Source organism: Lynx rufus, unplaced genomic scaffold, assembly GCF_022079265.1.
Source record: "Lynx rufus isolate CCGP_SWC_20201006 ecotype Redwood Valley unplaced genomic scaffold, mLynRuf1.p SCAF_4, whole genome shotgun sequence".
Lineage (NCBI taxonomy): Eukaryota > Metazoa > Chordata > Mammalia > Carnivora > Felidae > Lynx > Lynx rufus.
Window position 1 is genome coordinate 93,148,873 of NW_025814856.1, and position 23,995 is coordinate 93,172,867.

Genomic DNA, 23,995 nt, shown 5'->3' on the forward strand with positions numbered 1-23,995 from the left:
TAAAACGTTAAAAAAAATTTAAAAAGATATTCTGTATTGAAATCTCTACTAGCTATAATAGAATATGCTAATTTCAAGGGAGGAGTGTTTTTTTTTTTAATGGACCTTTTATAAGGGTAAGTCTAGTATTTCCTGAAGAAAACATCTGAATGCCTTTTCTTGTAAAATATTAGTTTTTATAATTTAATGACAAGCATGTGTAAAGTTCAGAAATTCTCCTTATAATATTTGAATTCATCTACATGGCACATAATCCTAATTAAAAGAAAAGCAAGGGGCGCTTGGGTGGCTCAGTTGGTTGATCTCAGGTCAGGATCTCGCGGTTCGTGACTTTGAACCCCGCATCCGGCTCTGTGCTGACAGCTCAGAGCCTGGAGCCTGCTCTGGATTCTGTGTCTCCCTCTCTCTCTTTCCCTCTGCCACTCACGCTCTGTCTGTCTGTCTCTCTCTCAAAAATGAACATTAAAAACAAAAAAAAAAAACAGAAAAGCAGTCTGTTTTAATGGCATCCATGTCTTGGGATGTTGGTCAGAGACCTGGTTCCCCTTGTCATCACTAGAAGCTTTTTCTCTGGGTATTGTTATGGCTAAAGTTGATTTTTTTTTTTTGAAATTAAGTCAACACATTTACTAGGTTAGGCACCATGTTCCCTGTAGCGGAAGATATGAGGGAGGTACGAGTACTAAGTACAGGGTAGGTCAGTTATAGACATTATTTTATTTATTCTCAGCAATCTTGAAAGAGGAATTAATCCTAATTTATTGCTGATGAAATATGCCCTGGTTAGAAAGTAGTACAAGAAATTATTACATCCCAGGAATGACCAAATCCAAAGCCCCTGCTCTGTGGTAATGCCTTCAAACTTCTTTGCTCATATTGTCTTTAATACATTGTAAAAAATATGCTCTCTAATATGCACGTCTAAGTTGATAGCTAAAATTTTTAATCAAAATTTTAAATAGTCATAAAGATGCAATTTGACAGACTGCAACTATTTTCATTAAAAATTAACATCTAGATAATTCTCTTAAAAATGTCCGATTGAACCTAAATATCACAGTGATTTCATGCTCAAAATAATTTATCTTTTTAATCATTTTTTAATGTTTATTTTTGAGCGAGAGACAGACAGACAGAGTATTAGCAGGGGAGGGACAGAGAAGGAGGCACAGAATCTGAAGCAGGCTCCAGGCTCTGAGCTACCAGCACAGAGCCTGACGTAGGGCTCAAACCCATGAACCATGAGATCATGGCCTGAGCCAGTGTCGGCTGCCCAACTGACTGAGCCACCTAGGCACCCCTACAATCATTTACTTTTTAAAAAGTACTCATTCTTTTTATGTTTAGGAATTCTATATAATACCTTTTTTATCCTAGATTTCTGAGTTTTGCTATACAACTTTCATAACATTTTATCTTAATGTAATATTCTATTTTTAGTATCTTTTATTGATCACCTTATTATAATTCCCTACAATAAATATGGGTATATAATTCAAAATTAATTTTTTAAATTTCTTATGAAAAGAATTATGTCTAATTACTAAGACATATCTTCATAATTAATTTGCCAATGCAATTTTTATTAGGTCTCATGTGGTCAGAACAATATAGACATGTTAAGAGGCTGATAAATAATTATTAAATATGACAAAATTGATCAGTCTTACATTTCTAAATGAGAGAGATTAAACTTTCTCTTCTATCTATGGATGAATAATTAGAATTGTTAGAGAATCAGAGTTCAATCAAATCTGTTAGGTTTTGTTTTTATGAATGTAAAATCCTTTTCACATTTTTAAGTGGATGGGATGGGAGTATTAATATTACTCAATTTGTCTGAAGCTTTTATATAAATATGCCAAAAGTCACAAAAATTATTTTCAATAATATGTTATTGATTTTATTGGGTATTACATCAATTTTGTTGAAAGCAAAGAATTTAAAGCCAACTCACTTGCAAAACAAGTTGTTAAACAGTCACTAAAGTCACTCACCAATGTTTCTTTCAATCAAACTGACTTCATTTGATGCCTGGGATAGTTTTATTGGCTAGGGACACACTTCATTGCAAGATTCTGGATAATGTGAGAGGATCATAATCTGGGTGAAGTAGGAGAAAGGATTATGAAAGGGGAGTTGGGAATGAAGAATCAGCAAAATATGTTCTTTTTCAGATTAGAATTGGAAAAGAATCTACATAGAAGCTAAGGATCTGAAAGTATCAGCATCAGTAAAGGAAACTTGAACCCTTGGAATGTCTTTGTGTACCCTCTGGTGTGTTTATGCCCAACCTTGTGTGAAGACCACAGCTCCATGCCACACTGTTGACTTGGCAGTCCAGTTAAAACGAATCAACAGGTAAGGTATTTAATTTCAGTGAAACAATAAAAATCTTAATAAAAGTAGGTCAAGTCCACAATAAACTGAATGTCACAATAGTTTCATATTAATAACAATCGCACTGCATATATTTTTTGTTCAATATTTTGTTGGTAATGTTCATCCAAATGCTGACATAACCGTATATTAGCCAGGATAAAGTATACAATTAAGTCAAATGTGGATTCTGAATATACTTTAAACACTCAGGTTTTTCAGTATATTTTAACCAGATAATGGGGCAAAGAGCAAGAAATTGGTGTCCTTTCAGGTTCTGACCTGAAGTTTGCTCTTACACGAAGGGCATAACTGAAATTAAGCAACAGTTAATCAGCAGGAATCCCTCTCCATGCTGCTTCTCATCTGTTCTTGCTGCCACTAACCTCCATGATCCCTTAAGCACACAAATTCTATGAACCTCATCTGAGCTTGACAAAGATGTATCGATTTCTACAGCATTTTGCTTTAGATATATATTTCTTCTAGGCAAAATATTTTCTTTAAACCGAATCAGACAAAGTAGTTTCTTTTTCTGAGTGAATGTGAACGAATTATATTCATTGATATAACTGAGATGCCTGTTGTCTTAGTTTTCTGTTGCCAAGTAAGGAATCACTGCAAACATAATGGCTTCAAGTAATACCAATATATGATCTCACAGTTTTGCAGGTTATAAATCCAGGCACAGAGAAGCTAGGTTCTCAGCTGTATCTTCATCTGAAGTTCAGAGTCCTCCTCCAAGATGATTCCAGTTGTTGGCAGAATTCAGTTACTTGATAGAAACCTACTAGAGGGTCACTTACATACTCGCAGGTCCATGCCATATGACTCTCTCCATCTTCAAAGCCAACAATGGAAAACTTCCTGCACATAAAATGTGTGTTCCAGAATTTGACTTTGTTTTTCAGGAAGAGGGCTCCCTGAACTTATGCTCACTTATGCTGGAGCCCAGTGAGGAACATCACTCTTTCTTAAGGTCACCTGTGCAAAGTAGCATTATCCAGGCATTGGAGTGACCATTACATCATATTTACAAAGCCTGCCTACCCTCAACAGAGAGGATCATGCAGAAGTGTACAGCAAGGGGCAAGAATCTTGGGAGGGTATTAGAATTGTGCCAAGCGTACTTGTCTTTGCTTTTGTAATCTTATTTATAATTTATTTGAGCATTCTAACTTTTTTTCTAAAGGAATTTTTAAAAGACTTTTAAGAGAAGTTTGGGATTGGCAGCAAAATTGAGAGGATGGTATAGTGAATTCTCATAAAATCCCTCCCCCAACACATGCACAGCCTCCCTTATTATCAACATCTCTCCTAAGAGTGGTACTTTTAAAAAACCAAGGTTGAACCTAGGGAATTTTGTTTCATGAAGAAACCTGAAATTATGGACATAGTTTGGAAAATGAGTGTGGTGGTGAAACGCATAGTTTTGAAGATATCACTTAGATTGAAATCCCAGCTCCCATTCTTTGTGATTTGGGGCAAATTACTTCTCTTTGCACGTGTCTTATCTCTAAAATGGAAATAATATTACCTATTCCCCAGGGCAATTTTAAAGATTAAGTGATTTAATATGCATAAGGAACACAATGTCCAGGAAAATAGAATTCAGGAAGTGTTAGCAATTAGTATTTCTCTTTCACAGTTACATGGAAGATATGTATTGTTTTAAATCTTCTAGATTTCATTCATACAGTGAAACTGTATTTCTCTAAATATATATCACATCTGATCCAATACAATCTCTAATGATGGATGTAGCAAGCATTTACTATTATGCATGTTCTAGCCTTTATTAATATTCTATTTTATGTCAGACCTGTATGATAAGTTAACAGAAGATTGAAGACAGTGAAGAGGTCTGCTTTGTTGATCCATGTGGAAAGGTGATCCACAGGCAAAGGAACACAGGCTCTTTGGATGACTGAGGGCCAGATGTGTTCTAGAAAATAGAAACATGCCAGTGTGACTAGAAGTGAGCAAGGGGGGAATGGGTAAGAGATGACATTGGAGAGAGATCTTATTGGGCTGGATAACATAGGGTCTTGTAAACCATGGCAAGGACTTTGATTTTTACTCTGAGGAGGCTGGAAAGCCATGGGATGTTTTTAAGCAGAGGCATGCCATGACCTGCCTGTGGCTCCTGTGTAAAGAACAGACTGCATGGAAACAAAGGTGAAAGGAGAGAATCCATGTAGTTGAAGTGAATGATAATAGTGGCTTTGACTAGAGGGGCAATGATGGTAGTAATTAGATTATTCAGAATTATTAGATTATGGATATATTTTGAAGAAAAAGTTCAGAGTATTTGTTGTTGGCTGTTATGTAGTTATGAGGAAGTGAGAAAACTCAGTTGTGCTTCCAATGTTTTGATCTGAACAACTGGAAAACATGGAATTGCCATTTTCAGAGATGTGGAACCTTGAGAAGAAAAGATACAGGGAAGGTCAAGACCTCAGTTTTAAATATGTTAAAGACGCCTCTTAGTTATGCAGCTGGAGATGTTAAGTAAGCAATTTGAATATATTAATTTAGAATTTAGGAGTGTGGTTTGGCTTTGAGATATAAGTGATGAATCTTTCAAGAGATGAAGCATATTTGAAGTCTAAATTTGAGAACATTTAGGGGTCAGTTGTAGACCAAGATGTGAAGAGTACAGGGCAGAGCCCTGGGCATGCCAACATTGCCTACAGTGATACAAGAGGGAGAGAGAGAGAACGACTACAGAAGTTATTCTTTGAGTAGTCAGTAGCAGATGGCATCCAGTGAATGAGTAGAATACCTGAGTTTAGAGAAGAGCATTGACAGTTCACTCATTGGAACCAGGGAGAAGACAGAGTGTATACTATTTGGGTATAAGAGTTCTGCCTGAGTTGATGTAATATGGACAGAGAACTTTTTTTTTCTGGTGTAAAATATTATCTTTTTATGCATAATAATTAGGATAATAATAGGCCTCTATTTTTTTAACAGGAACTGGAAGGAAATAAAAGGAGAGATAAAGCTTCCTCTTTGAGTGGAGAGGGTTGAGCAGTGGCTAGAAACTAATGGGAAGGGTCACAGGGAAGAAGCCAAGACAAAAGCTGTACCACTGCCATAAAGCAAGAAGGCTGAGTGCACATATCATGGGTAGGATGTACTTCAAAACTTAAAAACAGCTCAACACTCCCCCCATAAAAGCCAAATGTCCAAAAGCATTTCAGATCATCATGTATTTGTCTACAGTTATCATGTCATACCAAACAGATAGTAAACTCTGCACCTATGAAGTTAGATTAGAAATTATATATTTTATTATTAAATAGTATGGGTGATTATGTGTAAGTGTACTCTATCTTCATTCCTAATGTCCAAGAAGAGAGGTAGGATTTCCTGGAGAGGACGTATGCCTTTGGAAAATATCTTACCCATATTAGAGTAAAATTACTGACACTACACACCAAACAAAAATATCAATAATTATTTCTTTTTTTAATTTAAATTTTTTTAATTTAATTTTTTATTTTTTTTAAATTTACATCCAAATTAGTTAGCATATAGTGCAACAATGATTTCAGAAGTAGATTCCTTAGTGCCCATTACCCATTTAGCCTGTGCCCCCACCCACAACCTTTCCAGTAACCCTCAGTTTGTTCTGCATATTTATGAGTCTCTTCTGTTTTGTCCCCCTCCCTGTTTTTATATTATTTTTGTTTCCTTTCCCTTATGTTCATCTGTTTTGTCTCTTAAAGTCCTCATATGAGTGAAGTCATATGATTTTTGCCTTTCTCTGACTAATTTCACTTAGCTTAATACCCTCCAGTTCCATTCACATAGTTACAAATGGCAAGATTTCATTCTTTTTGATTGCCCAATAATACTCCATTGTGTGTGTGTGTGTATATATATATATATATATATATATATATATATACACCACATCTTCTTTATCCATTCATCCATCAATGGACATTTGGGCTCTTTCCATACTTTGGCTGTTGTTGATAGTGCTGCTATAAACATGGGGGTGCATGTGTCCCTTCGAAACAGCACACCTGTATCCCGTGGATAATGCCTAGTAGTGCAATTTTTGGGTTGTAGGGAAGTTCTATTTTTAGTTTTTTGAGGAACCTCCATACTGTTTTCCAGAGTGGCTGCACCAGCTTGCATTCCCACCAGCAATGCAAAAAAGATCCTCTTTCTCCACATCCTCACCAACATCCGTTGTTGCCTGAGTTGTTAATGTTAGTCACTCTGACAGGTGTAAGGTGGTATCTCATGGTGGTTTGATTTGTATTTTCCTGATGATGAGTGATGTTGAGCATTTTTTCATGTGTCTGTTGGCCATCTGGATGTCTTCCTTGGAGATGTGTCTATTCATGTCTTTTGCCCATTTCTTCACTGGATTATTTGTTTTTTGGGTGTTGAGTTTGATAAGTTCTTTATAGATTTTGGATACTAACCCTTTATGCCATATGTCATTTGCAAATATCTTCTCCCATTCTGTCAGTTTCCTTTTAGTTTTGCTGATTGTTTCCTTCACTGTGCAGAAGCTTTTTATTTTGATGAGGTCCCAGTAGTTCATTTTTGCTTTTGTTTCCCTTGCCTCTGGAGACATACTGAGTAAGAAGTTGCTGTGGCCAAGATCAAAGAGGTTTTGTCTGCTTTCTCCTCAAGGATTTTGATGCCTTCCTGTCTTACATTTAGGTCTTTCATCCATTTTGAGTTTATTCTTGTGTATGGTATAAGAAAGTGGTCCAAGTTCACTGTTCTGCATGTCCCTGTCCAGTTTTTCCAGCACCACTTGCTGAAGAGACTGTCTTTATTCCATCGGATATTCTTTCCTGCTTTGCCAAAGATTAGTTGGCCATACATTTGTGGGTCCATTTCTGGGTTCTCTATTCTATTCCATTGATCTGAGTATCTATTCTTGTGCCAGTACCATACTGTCTTGATGATTACAGCTTTGTAGTATAGCTTGAAGTCTGGGATTGTGATGCCTCCTGCTTTGGTTTTCTTTTTCAAGATCGCTTTGGCTATTTGGAGTCTTTTCTGGCTCCATATAAATTTTAGGATTATTTGTTCTAGCTCTGTGAAGAATGCTGGTGTTACTTTGATAGGGATTGCACGGAATATGTAGATTGCTTTGGGTAGTATCAACATTTTAAAAATATTCGTTCTTCCTACCCAGGAGCATGGAATCTTTTTCCATTTTTTTGTGTGTCTTTTTCAATTTCTTTCATAAGCTTTCTATCATTTTCAATGTATAGTTTTTTCACCTCTTTGGTTAGATTTATTCCTAGGTATTTTATGGTTTTTTGTGTAACTATACATGGAATCGATTCCTTGATTTCTCTTTCTGTCGCTTCATTGTTGGTGTATAAGAAGGCAACCGATTTCTGTGCATTGATTTTATATTCTGCAACTTTGCTGAATTCATGAATCAATTCTAGCAGTTTTTTGGTGCAATATTTTGGGTTTTCTATGTACAGTATCATGTCATCTGCGAAGAGTGAAAGTTTGACCTCCTCCTGGCCGATTTGGATGCCTTTAATTTCTTTGTGTTGTCTGATTGCGGAGGCTAACACTTCCAATACTATGTTGAGTAACAGTGGCGAGAGTGGACATCCCTGTCTTGTTCCTGAACTTAGGGGGAAAGCTCTCAGTTTTTCCCCATTGAGGATGAGCGTTGGGTCATTCATATATGGCTTTTATGATCTCAAGGTATGCTCCTTCTATCACTACTTTCTTGAGGACTTTTATCAAGAAACGATGCTGTATTTTGTCAAATGCTTTCTCTGCATCTATTGAGAGGATCATATGGTTCTTGTCCTTTCTTTTATTGATGTGATGAATCATGTTAATTGTTTTGCGGATATTGAACCAGCCCTGCATCCCAGGTATAAATCCCACTTGGTCGTGGTGAATAATTTTGTTCATGTATTGTTGGATCCAGTTGGCTAATATCTTGTTGAGGATTTTTGCATCCATGTTCATCAGGGAATTTGGTCTATAGTTCTCCTTCTTAGTGGGGTCTCTGTCTGGTTTTGGAATCAAGGTAATACTGGCTTCATACAAAGAGTTTGGAAGTTTTCCTTCCATTTCTATTTTTTGGAACAGTTTCAAGAGAATAGGTGTTAACTCTTCCTTAAATGTTTTGTAGAACCCCTGGAAAGTCATCTGGCCCTGGACTCTTGTTTTTTGACAGATTTTTTATTACTAATTCGATTTCCTTACTGGTTATGGGCTTGTTCAAATTTTCTATTTCTTCCTGTTTCAGTTTGACAGTGTATATGTTTCTAGGGATTTGCCCATTTCTTCCAGATTACCCATTTTATTGGCGTATAATTGCTCATAATATTATCTTATTATTGTTTTTATTTCTGTTGTGTTGGTTGTGATCTCTCCTCTTTCATTCTTGATTTTATTATTTGCGTCCTTTCCTTTTTCCTTTTGATCAAAGTGGCTAGTGGTTTATCAATTTTGTTAATTCTTTCAAAGAACCAGCTTCTGGTCTCATTGATCTATTCTACTGTTTTTTGGTTTCGATAGCATTCGTTTCTGATCTAATCTTTATTATTCCCTGTGTTCTGCTGGTTTTGGGTTTTATTTGCTATTCTTTTTCCAGCTCCTTAAGGCATAAGGTTAGGTTGTGTATCTGAGATCTTTCTTCCTTCTTTAGGAAGGCCTGGATTGCTATCTACTTTCCTCTTATGACCACCTTTGCTGAGTCCCAGAGGTTTGGGGTTGTGGTGTTATCATTTTCATTGACTTCCATATACTTTTTAATTTTCTCTTTAACTGCTTGGTTAGCCCATTCATTATTTAGTAGGATGTTCTTCAGTCTCCAAGTATTTGTTACCTTTCCAAATTTTTTCTTATGGTTGATTTCGAGTTTCATAGCGTTGTGGTCTGTAAGTATGCACGGTATGATCACTATCCTTTTTACATACTTAGGGCTGATTTGTGTCTCAGTATATGGTCTATTCTGGAGAACGTTCCATGTGCACTGGAGAAGAATGTATATTCTGCTGCTTTAGGATGAGATGTTCTGAATATATCTGTTAAGTCCATCTGGTCCAATGTGTCATTTAAAGCCATTGTTTCCTTGTTGATTTTTCTTTTTTTTTAAAAATTTTTTTTTCAACGTTTATTTATTTTTGGGACAGAGAGAGACAGAGCATGAACGGTGGAGGGGCAGAGAGAGAGGGAGACACAGAATCGGAAACAGGTTCCAGGCTCTGAGCCATCAGCCTGACGCGGGGCTCGAACTCACGGACCGCGAGATCGTGACCTGGCTGAAGTCGGACGCTTAACCGACTGCGCCACCCAGGCGCCCCTCCTTGTTGATTTTTCGATTAGATGATCTGTCCATTGCTGTGAGTGGGGTGTTGCAGTCTCCTACTGTTATGGTATTACTATTGATGAGTTTCTTTATGTTTGTGATTAACTGATTTATATATTTGGGTGTTTCACATTTGGTGCATAAATGTTTACAATTCTTAGGTCTTCTTGGTGGATAGACCCCTTGATTATGATATAATGCTCTTCTGCATCTCTTGATACAGTATTTTAAAGTCTAGATTGTCTGATATAAGTATGGCTACTCTGGCTTTCTTTTGTTGACCATTAGCATGATAGATGGTTCTCCATCCCCTTATTTTCAATCTGAAGGTGTCTTTAGGTCTAAAGTGGGTCTCCTGTAAACAGCATTTAGATGGATCTTGTTTTCTTATCCATTCTGTCACCCTGTGTCTTTTGATTAGAGCATTGAGTCCATTGATGTTTAGTGAGTACTGAAAGATACAAATTTATTGCCAGTATGATGCTTGTAGAGTTGGAGTTTCTGGTGGTGTTTTCTGGTCCTTTATAATCTTTGTTTCTTTTGGTATTTATTTATTTATATATATATGTTTTCATCTTTTCTCTCCTCAGAGAGTCCTCCTTAAAATTTCTTGCAGGGCTGGTTTAATGGTCACAAACTCCTTTAATTTTTGTTTGTCTGGGAAACTTTTTATCTCTCCTTCTATTTTGAATGACATCTTTGCTGGATAAAGAATTCTTGGCTGCATATTTTTCTGATTCAGCACGTTGACTATATCCTGCCACTCCTTTCTGGCCTGGCAAGTTTCTGTGGATAGGTCTGCTCCAAAGCTGATCTGTCTTCCCTTGTAAATTAGGAACTTTTTTTCCCTTGCTGCTTTCATAGTTCTCCCCTTGCTTGAGTATTTTGTGAATTTGTCTATGATATCCCTTGTTGATGGTCGGTTTTTGTTGAATCTAATGGAGGTCCTCTGTGCTTCCTGGATTTTGATGTCTGTGTCTTTCCCCGGGTGAAGAAAGTTTTCTGCTATGATTTGCTCACATAACCCTTACACCCCTATTTCTCTCTCTTCCTCTTCTGGGACCCCTATGATTCTGATGTTGTTCCTTTTTAATGAGTCACTGATTTCCCTAATTCTTAAATCGTGCTCTTTTGCCTTAATCTCCCTCTTTTTTCTGCCTTGTTATTCTCTGTAAGTTTGTCCTCTATATCGCTGATTCTCTGTTCTGCCTCATCCATCCTTGCTGCTGCTGCACCCATCCATTTTTTACTTCTTTTATCTCTGCAGAAAGGGATTCTAACCTATTTTTGACTCCAGCTAGTATTCTTTTTTTTTTTTTTAATTTTTTTTTTCAACGTTTATTTATTTTTGGGACAGAGAGAGACAGAGCATGAACGGGGGAGGGGCAGAGAGAGAGGGAGACACAGAATCGGAAACAGGCTCCAGGCTCCGAGCCATCAGCCCAGAGCCTGACGCGGGGCTCGAACTCCCGGACCACGAGATCGTGACCTGGCTGAAGTCGGACGCTTAACCGACTGCGCCACCCAGACGCCCCTCCAGCTAGTATTCTTATTATCGTGATTCTAAATTCTGATTCAGACACCTTGCTTGTATCTGTGTGGGTTAAATCCCTGGCTGTCGTTTCTTCGTGCTCTTTCTTTTGGGGTGAATTCCTTCGTTTTGTCCTTTTGAAGGGAGAAAAGGAATTAATGAGATAGAAAAATTGAAAGTAAAAAAATATTAAAATTAAAAATTAAAGACACACCCCCACACAAAATTGAATAGATGATGCTAGATCCTAGATGTGTTTTGGTCTGGGTGTTCAAAGTGGTTTGACAGATTAAACAAAAAAAAGGGGGGGGGGAGGAAATCATTTGAGAATTTGAAAAAATGAATACATTGAAGTAGACTAAAATGAGATGATGGGGGTAAAATAGAATTTGAAAAATTATACACAAAAATAAAGTCCACAGTAGAAAGAAATTAAAGAAAAATATTTTTAATAAAAATTAAAAACAAATACGACTTTTTCTTTTTCTGTATTTAAGAAAAAAGAAAAGAAATGAAAAAAAGAAAAAAGATAAAAAAACAAAAAAAGGAAATTGAAAATTTGAAAAAATGAATAGATTGTAGTAGACTAAAATAAAATGATGGAAGTAAAATAGAATTTGAAAAAATGTACATAAAAGTAAAAAATATAGTAATAAAAGTAAAGGAAAATATTTTTAATAGAAATTGAAAGTAAAAATGAAGTTTTTCTCTTTCTACATTCAAGTAAAAGAAATGAAAAAGAGAAAAAAAGAAAAAAAGAAAAAGAAAAATTAAAAAAAGGAAATTTTTTGAAAACTTGAAAAGGTGAATACACTAAAGTAGACTAAAATAAAATGATGGAAGTAAAATAGAATTTGAAAAAATTTCACAAATGTAAAAAATATAGTAATAAAAATTAAAGAAAAATATTTTTAATAAAAATTGAAAATAAAAATGAATATTTTCTCTTTTGGTATTCAAGAAAAAGAGAATAATTGTAAAAGAGAAAAAGAAAAAAGGAAAAGAAGAAGAAAGAAAATTGAATAGATGAATCTGCTAACAGATTGAAGGAGGACTGAAATTCTTTCATTTTTCCCCTAGAAGTCAGTCTATGTAGCTCTTTATAGTCCATAAACTAAGCTGGCAATGAGACTTGTGTTCTTGAAGAGCAAAGTTGGCCCAGTTGGGCGGAGATCAGTGTAACAGTTCCGCTCTCCACTAGATGGCGCTACTAGCCTACTGGGGTGGATTGTTGTGGTGCTTGTAGGTGCGTATGCGCATGTGTGGGAGCGGTGAAAATGGTGCCACCCAGCTATCCAGTCTGTTCTCCCGGGTCAGCAATCACACACCTGTCCTCTGTCTTCAGCTCTCATTCACTCCCCGCTTTTTCACCCTCCATGACCAGGCCCCAGACAGTACCTCTCTCCCGAGTTTTATCTCGGATGCGGCTGTTTTCCCCAGCCCCTTACTTCCGAAGGATTGCGGCTTTGACCTGTTCAGCCCCTCTGTGGGAGGGTCTCACCGAGCAATGGCCAAATGAGCAATGGCCAAATGTTGGCTGCACCCAGGAAAGCTTGCTGGACCCTGCTGCTGCCGGTGCCCAGAGACTGCGGCCAGGTGCCAGCCTGCCCCAGAAAAAGTTTGCAAGACAGTGTAGCAGCAGTGTTTCAGGGATTATGGAAAATCACAACACACATCTGGCACCAGGCTTCCACCCTTAACAACCTTGTTCCAGCACCAGCGAATGTGGCCGTTTTCTGGGGTCTGCTGGGACCAGGTGGCTTCAACAGTCTCTACCAAATGTCTTTCCAGCAGTGGAACCGCTTTTCCCCATGTGACCCGAGAACTTCCACCTCCACTCTGTTCCTGGGGATTCGCCCTTCCTACCAGAGCACCACCAGGTATCGAGCTGTGGAGTTGCAGCCTTTGTGCTCCCCTTGTTTACAGTCTTAATGGAATTTAAGACTCTCCTTTCTCCTTTCTCCCTTTTTAGTTTAGTCCCTGAGGCTGTTTCCAATTTTCCACTTTCTCTTCAGCTGATTTTGAGGAGGGGTGCTTTTCCCGTATTCTCCCCCCCCTCCCGAGTCTCTGTCCTCTCTCTGCCCACAATAGTGGTTCCCTACCTTTCATGGCTTCTCGCTCCCCAAATTCACCTCTCTGTGCCGTGTATCTGCTGAATTCTGTGGTTCAGGTTGTGCAGATTGTTGTGTTAATCCTCCAATCAGTTTTCTAGGTGTATTGGATGGTTTAGTGTTGGTCTGGCTGTATTTCATGGACATGAGACACACAAAAAACTTCCATGCTGTTCTGCTATTTTGGGTCCTCCTTCAAATAATTATTTCTTATTGACAAAAATACAAAAAGCTTATTGAGGAGCCTATGAGAGTTTTTAAATATAACAAGACAAAAATGTCCAAACACATTTAACTAATGAGGCTAAATAATCTTAACAAGACTGATCCAGCTTAACAAGTTGTACAATTTTAACGTACTCCACTTAAATATATTAAACTTTATTTGTTTGTAAGATTGCCTTTATGGACATTCCCTTTAACTAAACCCAAATTATACAGTATTATATATTGAAGAGTATCTTCAGAGGAAAACATTTAAAAATGGTTGATAATTTATGAAAAGAAATGCAATTTGAAATAAAATGAGATATCACATTTGAGTTAAAAATTGGCAAAAGTTACAAATATTGATTTTATTTTCTATTGGAGAGTATGGATTTATTCATAAGATTCATGTATATTTGGATAAAGTTTAAACTGACACAGAATTTTTGAAGTGCAATGTGGCAATATATGTTAAAATTTTAAATATGTCATCAATTTACTTTCTAGTAATTTATTCAAATAAAACTCCCACAAGTGTGCAAAGAAGAGTGTTGAAATATATACAGTGAAGCATTATTTGTACCAGAGAACATTTGGAATAGTTTAAATATATATCAATGTAGGCTTTATTAAGTTATGATGCATCCTATAACCTCTATACAACAGTTAAAGAATATTTATTAATTCAGAAAAAAGTCCAACATACACAGTTATATTTTCCATTTAAGATACAGAAGAGCATTGGGTATCGTGGCAGCAGACTGCCTTGAGTGGGCAGTCATGGGCAATAAAAATGATGTGGGATTTCAGTACAACAGTAAAGCCAACAAAAAGCCTGCTTTTATTATTACCATGAATTGGCAATTTAAACAGCATCAAAAAATACTCCTCTCCTCTGGCACGGGTTACTCCCTTTGTACACCTTCACCCCTGCCCTTGATGAACTGTGATACAGCAGGTCAGAGGAAGGAAGAGTAAAAAAATGGGGAGAGGAAAGGAAGGGGGAGAGAGAATATGAACAAGTAGTAAATTTGGGAGTGGCCCCCTATGTTTCAAATGTGGAATCCTATACGTTTTTGCTATATTCTGAAGAGTCTTCTGTGCCATATTATGGGATTTGTCAAACAGTGATCTATGGTCCAAATCTGGACTGTTGATTGCCTTTGTAAAAAAAGTTTTATTGGGACATGGCTACACTCATTCTTTTATGCATGGCTGTGGTTGTTTCCATCCTTTAAGAGCAAAGTTGAGTAGTTACAACGGAAGCTGTAAGACCCAAAAAGCGTAAAATATTAAGTATCTAATCATTTATAGGAAAAGTTTATGGACTTCTGTTATAAGTAATGGAATATTTTAATTATATTTGATGACAACAGTTGTTTTCTATTGGGTTGAATTACCTTAATTGCTGAATTATACATTAATGGCTATTTGGGTCACTAGCAATTTCTATCATATTTAATGAATGCCATTTATCAATTCCTACTTTTCATATCTTAGCATTTTTGTGTGATTTACAAGTAATCTGTGGGAAAGTTACCAGCCTTTCAACTAAATAATTAAGAATTTTCTAATAAGTTGTCCTTGTGTAGAAGGCCATGCTTGGGATTCCGTGTCTCCCAATTCTTTGAGGGGAAGGGAAAAAAAAAAAAAAAGAGGTTAGAGTGGGAGAGAGCCAAAACATAAGAGACTGTTAAAAACTGAGAACAAACTGAGGGTTGAGGGGGGTGGGAGGGAGGGGAGGGTGGGTGATGGGTGTTGAGGAGGGCACCTTTTGGGATGAGCACTGGGTGTTGTATGGAAACCAATTTGTCAATAAATTTCACATATATAAAAAAAAATAAATAAAAGCAGATTCTCCAAAAAAAAAATAAAATAAAATAAAAACTATAACCAGGTATGTTTACCCAAAAAAAAAAATAAATAAATAAAAGCATGAATTCATTAAAAAAAAAAAAAGAAGTAATATAAAATACAAAAGTAAAATTAAAAGTAATTTACTTCTTCCTCTTTCCATAAATATACATACAATTCATGGTAACCGGTTGCTTACATGGTTTTGGTATGTCTTACCTCTCCCTGTGATACAGTACTCACTAAGTTCCGGAAACAGAACTACTATGTTTATTCAAAAAATACATGACTTAATTTAAATTACAGAATCTTCCTTTGAAAGAAGTCCAAGTGATTTACACAAGACCACATTCATAACACATAGTTTAGGTTGCGCACTCACTTAAAAGTCTATTATTTTTTAAGGACTGCTCTCCTTCCAGCCTCAATGATTCAAAGGTGTCTTACGCATATTTCTTAACAGTCTGTCAGAAATAGACATTCCCTAAACTTCAATTATTTTAATTGTGTGTTTTCTTCTGATTGAAGTGTTTGTTGAATAGAATGATAGGGAAAAAAAAGCTTCTCGAATACAAAAAAAAGGGATTGTTGTTACTTGGTAGCATATTCCCAGAGAAGACCAAACCCCTAGAGTTTTACCAAGCCCACCCTGGAGTTATTTGAATCTCGATCTACTTTATCCATTAGATATTCAGTCTATTATTTGATTTTATAAATGGCATATAACAAAACCATTTTTTTCCCTTGAAAAATTATTGTCTTCCTTTGATTCATTTATTTTACAACTAACTATTAAGCATTTAGCATGTACAAGGCTCATTTCTAACCACAGAGGAATATGAAACTAGACAAAATCTTTGTTCCCTGAGAAGCTATGTTCTACGTTCCAGTGTAGATATTCTTGTTCATTTGCTCCCTTCTCTCCTCCCCTGTTCATCTCTTCAAATTTTACAACTACTGAGCTAACGCTTTTACTAGGGAATTCTGAGGAAAAGGGCAGCCTGAATGCTTGTCAACTCTCCACCTCTCAATTGTTTCTTTGTTGAAGGAGACAGCAAGGACACTCTGCCACTCAGAGGAGAGGGGCTCGGCCTTTTAGCCCAGTAAATGACTTTCCCAGGGGGAAGGTAGCGCCTACCTACCTACCTACCTACCCAGTCCTGGGAGGGTAAGCTGTGTCTTGCTGACCTTCAGGACTTGCAGGAAACTTGAAAGGTGAGAGAGGGCTGCCTCTTCAGCTTCAGAAGACCTGGGCAGATGCTCAGTAGTTGATATCTGATGTGTAGTTGTACAACCCTTTTTAGCATCGTTTTAAAATGATATACCCCAGTAGAAATGTATGGAGAGAAAAGAAACAAGAATAGCAACATCGTGAGATAAAATAGTCTTATACAGCAGCAAGCACCTGTATATGAAATATAACCTCAAAGACCACATGTAAAGAAATAAACTAACAATGCAAGGTGTAGTTGAGAGGAACTATCTATGCAGTAATCAGGTATATATATGATTGGAGAAGGCACACTGGAAAAATAACCAAATTTGAATGATATTTAGAGAGATTGGTTTAATGAGGAGTTGTGTTTAGCTGGGCAGACCTTAAAAAGATAATAATTTGAATGGAGGCTTAGTGAATTTCTTGAAAAAAGTTCATGTGTTATACACACATATCTCAAACTTGGACAAAGTTGTGGGGTCATCATTTACCAGAAACTTTCCTACTTTGGACTCAAATTAAAATAACTAAAAGAATTAAATAAATTATTTATAAATTTATTTTAATTAAATTAAAATCATTTCAACACATTTGCTTCATTTAAATATTTGTCTCAAATTATGTCCTCCATACTTTTTATAATACAAATCCACTGAAGTGGATTTTACTCTTATAAATCACATATACATATATATAATGATGATTTTGCATAAAGTCCAAACAAAATTCACATTTTCTTATACGCTCACAAAAAAAGGAGATTTGATCATTGTCTTGGAAATGTCCACCAAATGAAAAAATTTTCTCTGGGGACTTTAGAAATAGGTCAATCTAATGAAAAAGAAAAGACACATTGAAATGCAGAACATGTTCTTCTTGAAAAGATTGATGTATTAAATATTTATGCAAACACATTAAATTGGCAAGTGTATGAAAACATTATTACATATTTATCACCTCCACATCTCATCATTCTGAAAAGAACTTCTTTCGTATAAAACTAAAATGGATGACTATAAGTTTTCCAAAGTCACATTTTTCAAACTTCATAACATGGAATGGTTTGTTTTTCAGAGTTTATATTAATTCACATAAATAATAAAATTAGTGCTGACACTAGAAGGGGCTAATAATTTACTCAAAATAGGAGCAGTCAAGTCCTGTTTCTTCGTTAGTGTTTCTCCACAAACCCGAACTGGAGCCCCCTAATATGAAAGATGCTCCGTAAAAGTGAATATTCACTCTGAGAAATAAATGAGCTCTTTTAGGTCACAGAGTCATTTAGCCAGAAACTGGTTCTGTGGCAAAAGCCAAATGTCGTAAGGGAATTAATGCATTTCTAAAGTACCTAACTTTTCCTAGAGGGTAATAAATCCTGATGGAGTCCGAAATTTTATGGTCTTTGGGAAGTGTTATTTAAATTAAAATTTAAATTGACTACACTTCTCATTAAAAGCCAGAAAGTTGAAATGATTTTATATAGGCTCTAAAAATATTCACGTTTAATACAAACTACCTTATTATGATGATACGGTGTTCTGTATTCAAAGCTCTCTTTCTGCTTCTTTGCTTCTACTTCTTTTTCTGCTGAGCTCTTTTCTCCATCTCTTCCAACTTTTCCTGACCTCCTTGTTTGATTTTAACCACACTTCTATTTACTCTTTTACTCCTGAATCACCCTTCCACCCATTTCCAGAAGCTTCTGTTACTTTACTGTTCTCATCTGCTTGCATCTCTCCTTTTTCAACTTTCCTCCCCTCCTCACTGTTTCAAAGAAAGACAACTACTTTAATTCATCACTCCTCCTCATGTGGAGTCTTCACAAGCTCTCTGTGCTTTGATTGTTTTGTCACAGGATCAGTCCTGCAGTGGGGTAGCATGCCTCTGGTGTTGGATTTAACTTGATTATTCCTACTATATACCAGAGTAAGAAAAATCCATATCATAACATGGAAGAGATGGAGAAGGAAGAGAGAGAAAAGGCTATGGTCTCAAGTGGCTTTTTTTCTTGAAGTTTATTTCTTTTGAGAGCGAAAGTGTGAGTGGGGGAAACAGCAGAGAAAGAGGGAGAGAGAGAATTCCTAGCAGGTTCTGCCCTGACAGTGGGACTTGATCTCATGAACCTTAAGATCCTGATCTGAGCTGAAATCGAGTCGGACACCTGACTAAGCCACCCAGGCAACCCTCAGGTGGCTGGTTTTGAAAGAAACTTGGATTTTAACCCTGCTTGAAATTGACATTGACCTCTCCTTCTGTAATCCAAACCCCTGTTTGTCTGTGTGTGGCTATTGTGTACTTCTCCAGCCCCTGGCAGCTCTGTGGTCATTTCTCCTTTACTGTCTACATGCACTCACTGGATCCAATGCTCTGTGCTGTGAAAGGTCCCCTGCCTCCTCCAGGTCGCTGTAGGTTGTCTGGTTTTTGTTTTCCTTCTCACTACTCATTACTGTTGGCATGCCACAGCTGATTTCTGGAATCCTTCTTTGTTTCGCCTCTTCCCTGTACTGTTCTCCCTTGACCCTGCTTCTCCATGACTCGGAATGCAAACCCCTGCTTGCTCACTCTCCAAAGCACCATTCTTTTAGGAAAACACTTTCACTGAAGAAGGAGGGATGAAGGATAAAGGTTAAGCTAGGGAACAGCACAGCATAGATAATAACATCAAAGTGAAACTAAGTTCGTTAGTTTGATAGCTTCTTGGTCATACGCACCTCAGTCCTGCTCGCCACTTTGTGCCACATTATGTTCTTTCTGGAGATTATTTCCCAAATCCTCTTCTCCCCATGCAGGTACCCTCAAACTTGCTGTCCCACAATCATGAAGAGATTCTCTATTCTTGCTACTTTATTACACAGAGTGATTTATTTCGACTGCTGTAATAATTTCCATAAACTGTGTGGCTCAAAGGAAAGCACATTCATTCTCTCACACTTCTTGAGGCCAGAAGTCTGGAATCAAGGTGTCAGCGAGGCCATGCTCCCTCCAAGGCCCCAGGGGATATTCCTTTCCTTGTGTCTTAGCTTCTGGTGGTTCGGGGCAGTCTCTGTGTGTGGCTGTATCATGGCAGTCTCTTCATCCTGTGACTTTCTTTTCTCCAGTTCTTCTGTCTCTTGTAAGGAGACTGTCATTGGAGATAGGGCCCACTGTGTAATCCAGGATGATGATCTCATCTCGAGATTCCTAAAATACCTACCAATAAGCTTTGTCTGCAAAAGGGAACGTTCAGAGGTTCCAGGAATTAAGATATAGGCTTCTCTTTGGGGGGCTGTCATTTGACCTGCTGCACAGGCTCAATCTAAGCAAACTCTGGTTTTCTCAAGCATCACAATGAGAGGCAGACAATGTAAGTGTTTTCCCAATTTAAAGGAGGAAGACCAATTCTGTCCTCCAGAATACTTCTGTACTTTTAGGGCTTTTAGAGCAAATTACAGTTAGATTTTATTTTATTTTATTTTATTTTTAAATTTTATTTATTTTGAGTGAGAGAGAGTGCGTGCAAGTGCGTGCTCAGGGGAGGAGTAGGAGAAATGGAGAGGGAGATGGAAAGAGAGAATCCCAAGCAGGGTCTGTGCTGTTAGTGTGGAGCCCTACACGGGGCTGGATCCCATGAACCATGAGATCATGGCCTGAGCTGAAATCAAGACTTGGAGGCTCAACCAACTGAGCCACCCAGGTGCCGCTACAGTTTGATTTTACATGACATTTTTCTTCTCATTAAAAGACCCAACCCATTAAAAATGGTAACAAATAATGTAACATTTTAAATATGGGAAACTTATAATAAAAAAAAGAAAAATTTGTATATATTTATACAAATGCCTTTGTATCTTTGTGTATGTATGTGAATAGTTAAAAATGCATATTTCTAATCCTCATCTATTTACAACTGTATCTGTGCTTAGTCTTAGTATGTAATAAGTCTGTTCAAAATTTTAACATTTACAAAACTTACTATTTTTTTGTTTTTTTCTTTTAATTATTTAAGGAATGATTAGTCATTGTAGAAAACACAAACTTTTTTTTTACAAAAGGAAAAATTGATTGTCTGATTCTACCAGAAAAAAAATAACCAATTTGGGGGCATATCCTTATTTTTCTCATGCGATTATGTCTGTATGTATATATGAATCTATATGCCTATAACTACATCCACATTTATTTATACTTTTGATTATAACAAATCTTGAACCATACCCTGTAGTTCTATCCTTGATTTTTTTCATTTCTCCAGTTAATATTATGTTGCACTTTTCATTTTATTTTATACTAGGATCATTATTATATATATTCTATCTATATAGTACATCATTGTTTTGATGTCCTATAAATTATTATCATTGGAGATTATTTTCACTAGTAAAATGAGCACTAATGTTAGTGAATATACTTATTCATACATTCTTATAAATGTGTATCATTATTTCTTTAAGATTAATTCTCAAAGATAAATTTTCTGACTCATATGATGTATATGTTGTGGCAGAGATTTCTAGCCATATCCCAAATTTCTCTCTGCTTCCGAGGAACCAGGTACGTCATTTCCCAGTTCCACCTGCAGTTGGGTGTGGCCACGTGACTGAGTCCTAGTCAGTGGCATAGAAGAGTATGATTCTTTTGTGCCATCTCTGGACTAAGATAATTGACAATCAGATCTCCTTCCTCCAGGTCCTCTTTCCTCTGGGGTTCCAGGAGGCAGCAGAGGAAGAGGTATGAAGGACAGAACAAATTTGTGCTCCTTAGCCACCATGTGGAGCGAGCTACCCTTTAACTGAACCAGGAACATTCATCTCAGGGGTTGGTTGAGTGAAAGATACTGGTCTTGAGCCATTATATATTTAGGATCTTTAAAAAAAAATACTGCTTTATGGTAAGTAATACACTTGTTTTTAGAAGCTTTGATACATATTGTTAAACTACATCACTCAAAGTCTAAGCAGTGAGGGTATCCCTGCTGCTCTCTTTAAAAAATTTTTTTTATTTGAATGTAGTTGACATACAATGTTATATTAGTTTCAGCTGTATAACATAGTGATTTGATGAGTTTATAAATTAAGCTGTGCTCATCCAAAGTGTAGCTGCTGTCACCATGCAACACTATTACAGTATCATTGACTGTATTCCTTAGGCTGTGCCTTTTATTCCCGTGACTTACTCATTCCATAAATGGAAGCCTCTATCTCCCACTCTCTTTCACCCATTTTGCCCACCTCGCACCCCTTCCCAGCAACCATTCATTTGCTCTCTGTATTTACAGGTCTGATTCTGCTTTTTGTTTGTTTGAGGGTTTTTGTTTCTTTTAGATTGCACCTATGATTTCTAACCAAGATTATACTCAAACGTTTACAGTCAATTTTAATAGGTCTGGTAATACTTTCTAGAGATTCTCCTACATTTATCCTTCTACATGACCATTATAATCATGTTGCCAATTTTCCTATAAAGGTTTAAAGGAGATGGTTAAGGCTGCAGCTGATGTAAAATTAGTAATTTTAGCATTCTTTCATCATTGAAACGTACATATATTCTAATTATTTATTGTTATGTTGCTGTTATAAACTGTTTTGTAATGTATAGATTTGCAAAGTTAAGTTATTTTCTCACATGAATTTCTTGGAAATATGGGAATTCAGATCACTAGTAGCAATAAATCTACAATTGTTCTTAAAGATCATAGTTTGCCTCTCATAAAGAATATGTACAGACAGTTTCATCAGAGTAAGCCAGTTTGACCCCAAAGTCAAATATCCTGTTTTGATATTAGCATTAGTTTTTTTTTCAACATAAAGAAAATAAAATGTTACCTCTTCATTTAATTGCATTTCTTCTGTATCAAAATTAAAGTTTATAGGCAGATATTGAAGTTTATTGAAGTTTATAGCTTCTAGGCGGGTTCAAATTCCTTTAATGTAAATTATTTATTATCTTTGTTCACTTATCTGTTGGGGTCTTGATTTGAATAAATTGTATGTATTACAGATGGATCATCCTTGTAGTGATCTGTACTTAATTAAATTTTCTAGGATTTGTTTTTACTTAATTCAACAATCCATCAGGAATTAGACTGATAAACTGTATGTGAGCTATGTACCTAAGTTAAGTTTTCCACAAATTCTAATTAATTATTCTCATTTATTAATTTTCTTGTCTCTGTTATTTCCAGATGTTACCTATGTCGAATAAAAAAGTTAAAGTTTCTTTCAGACATTTTCACTATATTCTTTTTATCTTCATGAAACTTATTTTTGTTCTAGGAGCATACTGTTTTGATTACAACTGTTTTGAAATGTGACTTGATATTTGATTGGGTTGTCAGCCTTCTTAGTTTTTCTACTAAAAACATTTTTGATAATCTCTTTTTTTTTCCTTTTTTTTTTTGCAACTTAAATAAGTTGTGTCAAATGGCAAGAAAACAAGTGGGAACTCTTTCATTTAATGGGCATGGTATCCACTCCACAGATCAACTTATGTAAAAGCACCTTTTAAAAAGTATTGGTCAATAGGTCACTATTTCCATTGTGGAGGAATCATACAATATTCCAGAGGTATTTTGCTTACAAATAGTGTGTTTTTCGGGTGCCTGGGTGGCTCCATCGGTTAAGCGTCTGACTTCAGCTCAGGTCATGATCTGTTTGAACCCCGTGTTGGGCTCTGTGCTGACAGCTCAGAGCCTGGAGACTGCTTTGGATTGTGCATCTCCCTCTCTCTGCCCCTTCCCTGCTCACTCTCTCACTCACTCTCTCTCAAAAATAAATAAACATTAAAAAAATTTTTTTAAAAAGCAATGAAAAAAACACAAAACAAATAAAACAAATAGTGGGTTTTTCTTTTTTTACTGAAGTATAATTGACATAATATTCTGTGTTTCAGATGTATAACCTAATGATTTTATATTTGTCCATATTGCAAAGTGATCACAGTAAGTCCAGTTAACATCCATCACCATATAGAGTTACAAAATTATTTTTCTTGTGATTAAAACTTTGAAGATCCTCTCTCCTTACTACTTTCAAATATGCAATATGGTATTCTTAGCTGTAGTCCCTGTGCTGCACATTACATCCCCATGACTTACTCATTTTGTAACTGGAAATTTGTATCTTTTGACCCCCCCTTCTTCCATGTTTCTCATCCCCCATCCCCCACCTCAAGCAACAACCAGTCTCTTCTCTGTATCCATTAGCTTGATATTCTTTGTTTTGTTTTGAAAAACAGGTATTTTTAAAAGAGAACTAAGAAACATGTGATTATTGCTTAAAATAAAACTAAAGTAGTATTATATGAAAGCATCTCCTTTATTAGTAAATCCAAATATACATACACATTGCAGGGATTTTTCCCTTACTTGAAATATCACCAGATATATGCCCATC

General features: G+C 36.3%; 1 long non-coding RNA gene across 3 annotated transcripts in view; it reads left to right on the forward strand.

The window, feature by feature from the left end:
• Positions 1–23,995, forward strand: part of LOC124524695 (uncharacterized) — a 75,229-nt gene that overhangs the window by 43,162 nt on the left and 8,072 nt on the right. For 2 of the 3 annotated variants that reach the window (XR_006965298.1, XR_006965300.1), the window contains 2 exons: positions 2,178–2,361; positions 21,291–21,492. This is a non-coding gene — a long non-coding RNA (uncharacterized LOC124524695). The remainder of the gene's footprint in view (positions 1–2,177; positions 2,362–21,290; positions 21,493–23,995) is intronic. The other variant, XR_006965299.1, reaches the window with a different exon arrangement.